The sequence below is a fragment of the Pseudophryne corroboree genome, chromosome 1 (assembly GCF_028390025.1).
Source record: "Pseudophryne corroboree isolate aPseCor3 chromosome 1, aPseCor3.hap2, whole genome shotgun sequence".
Lineage (NCBI taxonomy): Eukaryota > Metazoa > Chordata > Amphibia > Anura > Myobatrachidae > Pseudophryne > Pseudophryne corroboree.
Window position 1 is genome coordinate 907,921,342 of NC_086444.1, and position 11,509 is coordinate 907,932,850.

The following is an 11,509-nucleotide window of genomic DNA, read 5'->3' on the forward strand; positions in this document are numbered from 1 at the left end:
GTTTCTTGACTGTGGTAATTCTGTGGAAATTATTTTTCAAAATAATGGGGTGGGAGAAATAAATATCTTTTAAAAGCAGTTTAATAAATATAAACTATTCATATTAGGAAGATATATATTTTTTTGTGTTATAAAACTGGGTGAATTAGAGTGAATTATGAAAAACGTGATAACATGTGCATATACAGATATATACATATATGCATATACATATCCTATGTATATATATCAAGTTTGTACAGATGTGTGCATGCACCTGTCCATGCCTTAGTGTGTGCCCACTAAGCTGAGTGATCATGTGTGTCGTGTAAGTGGGCCTTATTTTGACACATTAGTGTTTGTTACCTATTTTTTACAGTACTTTAGCTTCCCAGGTGGTCTCCCTCTTGGTACTATTAAAGCCCGACACTGCTTAGCTTCCAAGATCGGACGGGTTTGGGCGTGGAGCCAGTGTGGTATGACTGTATCTATTGGCTTTAAACAAAACACTCATTCTTGTGTCAAACATTTTTATTGTGCTGTGAATTCAGGTGCACATATACATTCAATGTGATTAAAGTGAATGCGGATAAAACGAGACATTTTTTTAAAAACCTTATAGAAATGGGGCAATTTCATAACCCTCATTGAATCCTGCCGGGTGCATCGTGTTAAGCTGGTAGATCCAAAACATTTCTCTTTGAGATAGTTTGTTCGCCAGATCTCCGCCTCTTTCCCCAATCTGTACGTGTTCGATCGCTTTAAAGGTTAAGTCTTCTGGGTTTGAGTTGTGTTCCAAGATGAAATGTCTATAGATGAGGTGGGTGTCGAGCTTATTTTTGATGCTCCTGATGTGCTCTTGAATTCTTAATTTAAGTGTCCGCTTTGTTTTCCCCACGTACTTCTTCTTACATGTACATTCCAATAAATATATGACAGAACTACTGTTACAATTAAGGAATTCCTTTATCTTAAATTCTTGGGTATCCCCTGAGTCAAAAAATGTTTTTCTGTTTGAATTCAGGAACTTGCAGATGTTACATCGTCCGCATTTGAATGCTCCTGTGCATTTCAAGAATGTTTGATTGGTTCTTTCCTTAGTGGTGTCACGTAACATGCTGGGTGCAAGATGGTCTTTGAGACTCTTGGATTTGCGAAAGACTATCTGTGGTTTTTCCGGGAGGATTTCTTTCAGTACAGGATCCATAAGTAGAATCTTCCAATGTTCCTTAAGGGATGATTTGATATGGTTCTCATGATGGTTGTAGGTGGGGATGAATGCGGTGGATTCCTTAATCCTTAATGCACTGAACTTTCCAGACGCTGTCAAACAAGAAGAAGCGTCATGTGTCATTCCGGACACGCATACCGGAAGTGGGGCACAGATTACAGAACATTAAGGACAGAAGTGGGGCACGAAGCTCTGAACACAGCCGTTCGAGACGCGATACCGGAAGTGGGGCATTCGCGCATGCGCACTCCGCAGCCGCCGATACAGGAAGTGTGGCGGAAGTGCGCAATAACAACAAGAACTATTCACTATACTGTTTTTAAAGAACTTACTGAACTCGTTTTTTAATATAATTGTCATGGGATGCCTCTCCCTAGCCTAATAGTATTGCTCCATCATTGTTTCTCTGCTACCAATATGAACTATGTATACGATACATTTTTACATTGTTAATTGACAGGAAGTGATGTCACAACTAGTAACCCTTATCAGTGGGTATATAAGCCCACTCTGCACATTCACTCACTACCCCTTGATGAAGTCAGATAGACGAAACGCGTTGGAATATCCTGTATGACCCTCCATCTTAAGTTAAGCTGTTTTTTATTAATTACAAATTCCTTTACTCTATTTATGTCTTAAGATTTTTATATATCCATTTTTTAGCATATATTCTGTTTTACTACATTTTTATCATATATGTAGTTTTGTGAAAAAACAGTTTTTTCTAAAAAGTAGTGTTTTTTACTTTTTGCAAAATAAATTGTTTTTATTCTTTTACAAAAAAGGTCTTTTTATCATGTCCTTTATAAATTGCATTTTAGTCCACTAAATTTTTTTTTTATATATAAACACCAGTTGGTTGCCAGAGCCCCTACCTACCCATATTCACCTTAACATTATACAGCATCTTACCAATGCTGAAATTTTAGGGGATGGCTGACACCCTATTATTCATAAGGGAGTGTTTTTTACTTATAAATATATTTTTCATTTTTAGGTGTTTTTTCCCTCACACGTGGCGCTATACTCCTATTTTTTATATCTAAGACTGGTCAATTGTTTAGCTGCCTGGTGTTGTGGTCAAAATATCTATAACATGTTCAGAATTAATGAACGTATTAACAAGAGAAATGATTGGTGCCAAAAAATATTTAGTGAAGACAAGCTGACTGACATCCCAACCCCCTCCAGGGACCTAGATGATCTATTTTGGGACATGGAGAGACTTTTGGTAAAAGAAATCAAAATATGGTGGGATATAAAAGGTTTGGAACACTACATCTCAGTTAATAGGGTACCAAGAGGGCTGAGACTTGTGAAACAACCCACCATTGGAACATCAGATCCAGAGTTTATGGAGAAATGGGATTCTACCCTACCTACTTGTTCGATAAATTTAATGAAGCTACTCATTACCGAGAGAAGGAAGAATGTATCTTCTATCGAAAAAGACATAAAAGATAAAGAAATTGAATTGGAACCATTTAAAACTAAAGAGGACTACAGAACTAATGAAATTGTTCTTAATATGAAAATAGAACGCATAGAGGAAGAAGTCATACGGGGTAAAGAAAAGAAGTTTCTTCGTGATAAGGAGGATTACGAAAACGGTAAAACAAAGAATTGGAGCAGATTTACCACCACGAATAGACCTAATCGTGGGAATCAAGTGTGGAAAACAGTACCACACAGAGGCAGACAGAACAATAGAGAGGAATCGCATCCTACACAAAAGATCAATACCTACAACAAATTTTCCACCTTACAAAGATTGAGATCAACAGACGAAAAGGTTTTTTTATCACCACGCCTAGGAGCTCGTCCGAAAAACACGTTCAGAGGCACGCTACAAGAAGAATCGGTACATGCATCCCCTCTAAAAAGGCCCCACGTAGAAGAAGAGGAAAACGGGGCGGCAGGAGGGAAAGATTACAACACCAAAAGGATAAATGTACAGCATTAGACCCAAAGGAGAAGGGGATATTCAACATTTCAAAGTATGCATTGACAAATTGCGAAACTTCATTATTGAGCAAAGGCTTATCATTTGCACCCACAGAAAAACTGAACAAATTTGAGACATTTATAGACTTAAATAAATTCATTCGCAAGCTCACACTTAAAAGACATTTTGCACGCAAGGATAATGCCATCATTTCAAACTATGAAGAAACATCAAGATCAGGATTAAAACGCAAATCTAAATATTATCCGGTGGAATCGAAAGGCAACCATATCAGCATATTCTATGATCTGGTAAAAAGAGACCTATGCGATACTGACCTTGCACCAGTGGTCACAAAAAATCTCCCTAACAGAGAAAAAGAGGCACTAAAGAAACTACAGAAAAACTCAGAAATAGTGATAAAACCTGCTGACAAAGGGGGGGGGACTAGTCATCCTGGATCGAGACAACTATGTAAAAGAAGCACATCGTCTACTAGGAGACACCAAATCCTACGAACTACTACAGAATGACCCCAAGGATGTATATATAGAAGAATTGAGAATACTCCTCACACAAGGACTTCGGAATGGAAGTATCACGAAAGAGGAATTCCAATTTTTAATGCAGTCTAGTCCCATAACCCCCATTTTCTATTACCTGCCGAAAATCCATAAAAACCTTTTAAATCCACCAGGGAGACCTATTGTCGCTGGAATTGATTCCTTAACATCTAAACTGTCCGAGAATGTAGATGTTTTTCTAAACCCATATGTTAAGGAATTACCGTCATATCTCAAAGACACAACCATGGTATTGAACCTGATGAAATCCATAGAATGGAAAGATACTTATTTATGGATTACAATAGATGTTCAATCTCTATACACGTGCATTGAGCATTCTAAAGGTATTAAGGCATGTAAAGACTTTTTAGATAAGGATCCTACCCTTACAACGACCCAAAGAGCTTTTATCTGTGATGTGATGAATTTTATTCTAAGTCGAAACTATTTTAAATTTTTAGAGAACTTTTATCTTCAACGCTGTGGGACCGCAATGGGAACGATTTTTGCACCAAGTTTCGCAAACCTATTCATGGGACAATGGGAGGAACTCTATGTGTATAACACTCAATATTTCAAGAATAATATGATCCTGTACAAACGCTATATCGACGATATTTTAATAATATGGAATGGCAGCCTGGAACTTTTTATGGAATTTTTTAACCTTTTAGAAATTAATGACATGAATCTCTCATTTACTTACAACACAAACAAAATTTCCATAGAATACCTGGATTTAGTATTAATAGGTGAAGGATCGTCAGTGGTAACTAAAAACTTCATTAAAGGGGTGGATAAAAACAGCTACCTCCACTACCAAAGCAGCCATGTAAAGACATGGAAAGACAACATCCCATACTCTCAGTTCCATAGAATTAAGCGGAACTGCAGCAAGAAAGAGGACTGCAATGAACAGGTAGCCATTTACAGAAAACGATTTGAAGAGAAGTCATATCCAAAATCAACTCTGGACAAGGCCACTGCAAGAACAAATACCCTAAAGAGGGAGGACCTTCTAGAATATAAAAAGAAGGAAGACCCTAAGGAATCCACCGCATTCATCACCACCTACAACCATCATGAGAACCATATCAAATCATCCCTTAAGGAACATTGGAAGATTCTACTTATGGATCCTGTACTGAAAGAAATCCTCCCGGAAAAACCACAGATAGTCTTTCGCAAATCCAAGAGTCTCAAAGACCATCTTGCACCCAGCATGTTACGTGACACCACTAAGGAAAGAACCAATCAAACATTCTTGAAATGCACAGGAGCATTCAAATGCGGACGATGTAACATCTGCAAGTTCCTGAATTCAAACAGAAAAACATTTTTTGACTCAGGGGATACCCAAGAATTTAAGATAAAGGAATTCCCTAATTGTAACAATAGCTCTGTCATATATTTATTGGAATGTACATGTAAGAAGAAGTACGTGGGGAAAACAAAGCGGACACTTAAATTAAGAATTCAAGAGCACATCAGGAGCATCAAAAATAAGCTCGACACCCACCTCATCTATAGACATTTCATCTTGGAACACAACTCAAACCCAGAAGACTTAACCTTTAAAGCGATCGAACACGTACAGATTGGGGAAAGAGGCGGAGATCTGGCGAACAAACTATCTCAAAGAGAAATGTTTTGGATCTACCAGCTTAACACGATGCACCCGGCAGGATTCAATGAGGGTTATGAAATTGCCCCATTTCTATAAGGTTTTTAAAAAAATGTCTCGTTTTATCCGCATTCACTTTAATCACATTGAATGTATATGTGCACCTGAATTCACAGCACAATAAAAATGTTTGACACAAGAATGAGTGTTTTGTTTAAAGCCAATAGATACAGTCATACCACACTGGCTCCACGCCCAAACCCGTCCGATCTTGGAAGCTAAGCAGTGTCGGGCTTTAATAGTACCAAGAGGGAGACCACCTGGGAAGCTAAAGTACTGTAAAAAATAGGTAACAAACACTAATGTGTCAAAATAAGGCCCACGTACACGACACACATGATCACTCAGCTTAGTGGGCACACACTAAGGCATGGACAGGTGCATGCACACATCTGTACAAACTTGATATATATACATAGGATATGTATATGCATATATGTATATATCTGTATATGCACATGTTATCACGTTTTTCATAATTCACTCTAATTCACCCAGTTTTATAACACAAAAAAATATATATCTTCCTAATATGAATAGTTTATATTTATTAAACTGCTTTTAAAAGATATTTATTTCTCCCACCCCATTATTTTGAAAAATAATTTCCACAGAATTACCACAGTCAAGAAACATAATTTATTGCCTTGGACTAAAAGTGGACATATATGCCCCATATGTAATAATTGTCTTAATGAAGTGTTAGGAATACTCGAGGCGAAACGATATTAATTGCATCTTATTTTATATATTTTTTATCTATGTAACCGAGCAAATAATATGCAAGGAGAATCCACGTCTGCATATAGGGACTCCGCTAAAATGGCCGCCGACAATGCACTGAACTCTCCAGACGCTGTCAAACAAGAAGAAGCGTCATGTGTCATTCCGGACACGCATACCGGAAGTGGGGCACAGATTACAGAACATTAAGGACGGAAGTGGGGCACGAAGCTCTGAACACAGCCGTTCGAGACGCGATACCGGAAGTGGGGCATTCGCGCATGCGCACTCCGCAGCCGCCGATACAGGAAGTGTGGCGGAAGTGCGCAATAACAACAAGAACTATTCACTATACTGTTTTTAAAGAACTTACTGAACTCGTTTTTTAATATAATTGTCATGGGATGCCTCTCCCTAGCCTAATAGTATTGCTCCATCATTGTTTCTCTGCTACCAATATGAACTATGTATACGATACATTTTTACATTGTTAATTGACAGGAAGTGATGTCACAACTAGTAACCCCTTATCAGTGGGTATATAAGCCCACTCTGCACATTCACTCACTACCCCTTGATGAAGTCAGATAGACGAAACGCGTTGGGATATCCTGTATGACCCTCCATCTTAAGTTAAGCTGTGTTTTATTAATTACAAATTCCTTTACTCTATTTATGTCTTAAGATTTTTATATATCCATTTTTTAGCATATATTCTGTTTTACTACATTTTTATCATATATGTAGTTTTGTGAAAAAACAGTTTTTTCTAAAAATTAGTGTTTTTTACTTTTTGCTAAATAAATTGTTTTTATTCTTTTACAAAAAAGGTCTTTTTATCATGTCCTTTATAAATTGCATTTTAGTCCACTAAATTTTTTTTTTATATAAAAACACCAGTTGGTCGCCAGAGCCCCTACCTACCCATATTCACCTTAAAATTATACAGCATCTTACCAATGCTGAAATTTTAGGGGACGGCTGACACCCTATTATTCATAAGGGAGTGTTTTTTACATATAAATATATTTTTCATTTTTAGGTGTTTTTTCCCTCACACGTGGCGCTATACTCCTATTTTTTATATATATACTGGTGATCAGCAAAATTCTGCACTGTCCTCCTACTATATACTGCGCACAACTAAAATGCAGCACAGGTATGGATGGATAGTATACTTGATGACACAGAGGTAGACCAATGGACTATTGTACCGTACTGCTATATATATACTGGTGGTCAGCAAAATTCTGCACTGTCCTCCTACTATATACTGCGCACAGCTAAAATGCAGCACAGGTATGGCTGCATAGTATACTTGACGACACAGAGGTAGAGCAGTGGACTACTGTACCGTACTGCTAAATATATACTGGTGGTCAAAAAATTCTGCACTGTCCTCCTACTATATACTGCGCAGAACTAAAATGCAGCACAGGTATGGATGCATAGTATACTTGATGACACAGAGGTAGAGCAATGGACTACTGTACCGTACTGCTATATATATACTGGTGGTCAGCAAAATTCTGCACTGTCCTCCTACTATATACTGCGCACAACTAAAATGCAGCACAGGTATGGATGGATAGTATACTTGATGACACAGAGGTAGAGCAATGGACTACTGTACCGTACTGCTATATATATACTGGTGGTCACAGCAAAATTCTGCACTGTCCTCCTACTATATACTACAATGCAGCACAGATATGGAGCATTTTTCAGGCACAGAACGTAGATATTTTCAGCACACTAAGCACAGCTATTTGCAAGCACACTGAGCACAGATATTTGCAGCACACTGAGCACAGATATTTGCAGCACACTGAGCATAGATATTTGGAGCACACTGAACACAGAAACTGAGAGAACGCAGCCACGTCCTCTCGCTATCATCTCCAAAGCACGAGTGAAAATGGCGGCGACGCGCGGCTCCTTATATAGAATACGAATCTCGCGAGAATCCGACAGCGGGATGATGACGTTTGGGCGCCTCAGAACCATGTAAAATGGGTGAAGTTGGGGGGGGTTCGGATCCCGAGGAACCGAACTCGCTCATCACTACTTTTTAATATTGTATCTTTTTTATGAGTTTTTGTCTATAATATTTATTAACTATTTCCTGAGGTTCAGATTGCTGCTATTATAGGTTTTAATAATTGTATTTTAATATTGCATTGGAGTGTGAGTTTTAATGCTACTTTCAAATTTCCACTTTGTATATGTGGGATCTGAAGCAATACCATGGTTATTGATTACTGTCTAATCCCTCTAAAAATAAGGGACATATACTATTGTTTAGTTGTTTTTTGATCACCGAGGTACGATCCTCAACCAAGCTGGGCAAGGAGATGGCACTGTGACCAATATTCCCCTTGTATCGGCGCAGGCAGAACGGACCAGTTATGTGATCGATATTAAATACCTTCCCCGTGCAGAGTGCGGGGAACTGGGGGCGTGTAACCCATGTTGTGTATATGTTGCTAAGGTAACATTCCATATGCTACAGATCGGCTGTCATCGTGATGCTCGCGAGAGCACACGGGAGGATCGAACACCATGAGCTTAGGTGCTATGGCAACGAGCTGGATATGGTCGTTGGTTTGATCCGCAGCGGACGTGATGACGTCACTGGCGCCCCCGGGATCACCTAGCAACGGGCAGCAGTTTGTTGTTGTCATTAAGTTCCCAAAGTGCACAGTGGGCGTGTCAGCGTCACTGACGCGTTAGGGATCATTTAGTAATGGGCGGCAGGATTTTTATATCTATTAGTGCATTCTCGGGAGATGCTGTGGGCGTAATGACGTCACGGCGATCCCGTGATTATGTTATAGCAGGAAGTAGTGTGTGTTTATTATTATTGTACTCCCGGAAGTGATGTCAAAATGAACCCGGAAGTGATGTCAAAATGAACCCAGAAGTGATGTCAAAATGAACCCAGAAGTGATGTCAAAATGAACCCGGAAGTGATGTAAAAATAAACTGAAAGGCGGGAAATCACTCCCCCTAATTATCTCATTAGTGTAGCTATAAGTAGAGAGAGCAGGCAGTGGGGTAGTATACTCCTGATGAAGTCCAGGCTTGAGATGCCATAAGGACGAAACGCGTTGAGGAACACAGACAGAACTGTATCTACTACACATCAGATAAGCTATTTTTACATTATTTTGATGTACGGGCATTTGCTTTGTTTTTTAACAATTAAACTGGTGTTAAAACTTTATTACACTATTTCAGCTACCTTCTTTCTTTTCATTGGTGATCATTGAGCATTAGAAGTACCATGAGGTTCTGGAGCTGAAGCGAGAGATCTATCCAGTTCGGGAATTCCCATTTGGAGAGCGTGGGATTTAATGAAGTGGTTAATTCCACTCATGATGGTACTTGAGTATTTCTAAGGGTGTTATTGAACTGGTGGAGGTTTTCATTTGAAGGATCCTAATGTACTGCACTAGTAGGCGCTGTTTTCACCTTCCTTCTAGAGCCATCAAAACAGACCGACTGAACACCGGTCACCTGGATTACGGCTGCCACCCTGTCAGAGGGAGTGTGGATTGGAGACAGAGAAATTGGACATTACCACTGTCTCTGGACTAAGACTCTCTTTATTTTCACTCATTTGGTGTAGCGCTACGTACCACCTTTTCACCGATAGATATATATATATATATATATTTATATATATATATATATATATATATATATATAGGTAGATGTGTGTGTGTGTGTGTGTGTGTATATATATATATATATATATATAAAATGTGTAGATATGTGTCTGTGTGTGTATACACCAAAAACCAAAACACTCATCAGAATTGAGGAGGATCTGAAGATTAAAGAGAGTCTTCTATCCCCCCATCAGGATAAAGAAATATTTAAAGCTAATGACCTAACGCTGACTAGGAAAATCGAACGGATTGAGGAAGAAGTCATCAAAGGGAAAGAGAAAAAGTTCCAAAGGGATAAGCAGTACTATCTCTCTAATAAAGTGAAAAATTGGAGCAGATTTCAACCACATCATACCGTTAATGTTCCTGTCTATCAGGATCCAAGAAAGAAAGGTTGGAGAAATACACCAAATCAACCATACAAAAGGAGAAATTTTGTGGCACCACAACCAACCACCTACACACCACGCCCTGGAAGATTTAATATGAACAACAGATTCTCTGTTCTACAGAGACAGGAATCAAACAGCGATTCTGATTTTTTATTCCCAGACCCCCACAGAGAGAACCCCCAAACCCAAAGGAAAACCTTCTTCAGGGAACGATTCAAGAAATCCCCAACAGCAAAAAGAACATTTCAAGAAGAAGAGGTACTCGGGGCGGAGGGCGGACAAAACGCAAAGAGAAGGTATCAGCCAATCTAGATGCCAATTCAAATGGAATCTTCAACTTATCTAAACATAATTTAACACCTTCAGAGACCCTACTATTAAGTAAGGGCCTCAAGTTTGCGCCTAGCAGTCAAATTAAGAAATTCAGCACCTTTATTGATCTCAATAAATTCACAAGAACTCTCACATTGAAAAGGCATTTTGCCAGAAAAAATACTGAAGCCGTTCCATTCCAAGAATCAAAATCTGGGTTGAAGAGAAAATCCAAGTATTACCCTTTGGAATCCAAAGGACACTACATAACCGTCTTTCATGACTTGGTCAAGAAGGACCTTTGCGACTAAGATTTACCACCCATTAAAGCAAACAATCTAAAGAATAAGGAGAAACAAGCACTAAAAGACCTTCAGAAGAATCAGGAAATTGTCATCAAACAAGCTGACAAGGGGGGAGGAACAGTGATTATGGACAGACCGGACTACGTGAAAGAGGCAATACGTCTTCTTAATGATACTAATTCCTATAAGAAATTACAACATGATCCCACCACACAATATATAGATGAGTTAAGAATCATGCTGGTACACTATCTACGTTGCAATGTACTAGATAAAGAAGAATACCAATTTCTGATGACATCTTCTCCGGTCATTCCGATATTCTATTTCCTGCCCAAAATACACAAGAACCTTCAGAATCCTCCCGGAAGACCGATCATTGCAGGAATTGACTCACTCACATCACACCTGTCCGAATATATAGATGTTTTTTTGAGCAGATATGTCACTAAACTTCCATCCTACCTTAGGGATACTAAAAGTGTACTGGACGCCCTTAAAGGTGGCATATGGAAGGAAACCTATTGGTGGGTGACAATCGATGTTGAAAGTCTATATACCTGTATCGTTCATAACATCGGAGTCTCAGCTTGTAAGAAGTTCCTTGATAGAGACACAGAGATGACACAGGTCCATAAAGAAGCCATTTGCGACTTTATAAGGTTCATCTTAAGCCATAATTACTTCAAGTTTCA

At 38.7% G+C, this 11,509-nt stretch overlaps 2 pseudogenes; one reads left to right on the forward strand and one right to left on the reverse strand.

Moving 5' to 3' along the window:
- Positions 1–349: 349 nt before the first annotated feature.
- On the reverse strand, positions 350–469 carry LOC134939201 (5S ribosomal RNA; annotated as a pseudogene).
- A 5,104-nt stretch (positions 470–5,573) lies between these two features.
- On the forward strand, positions 5,574–5,693 carry LOC134939223 (5S ribosomal RNA; annotated as a pseudogene).
- The last annotated feature ends 5,816 nt before the right edge of the window (positions 5,694–11,509 follow it).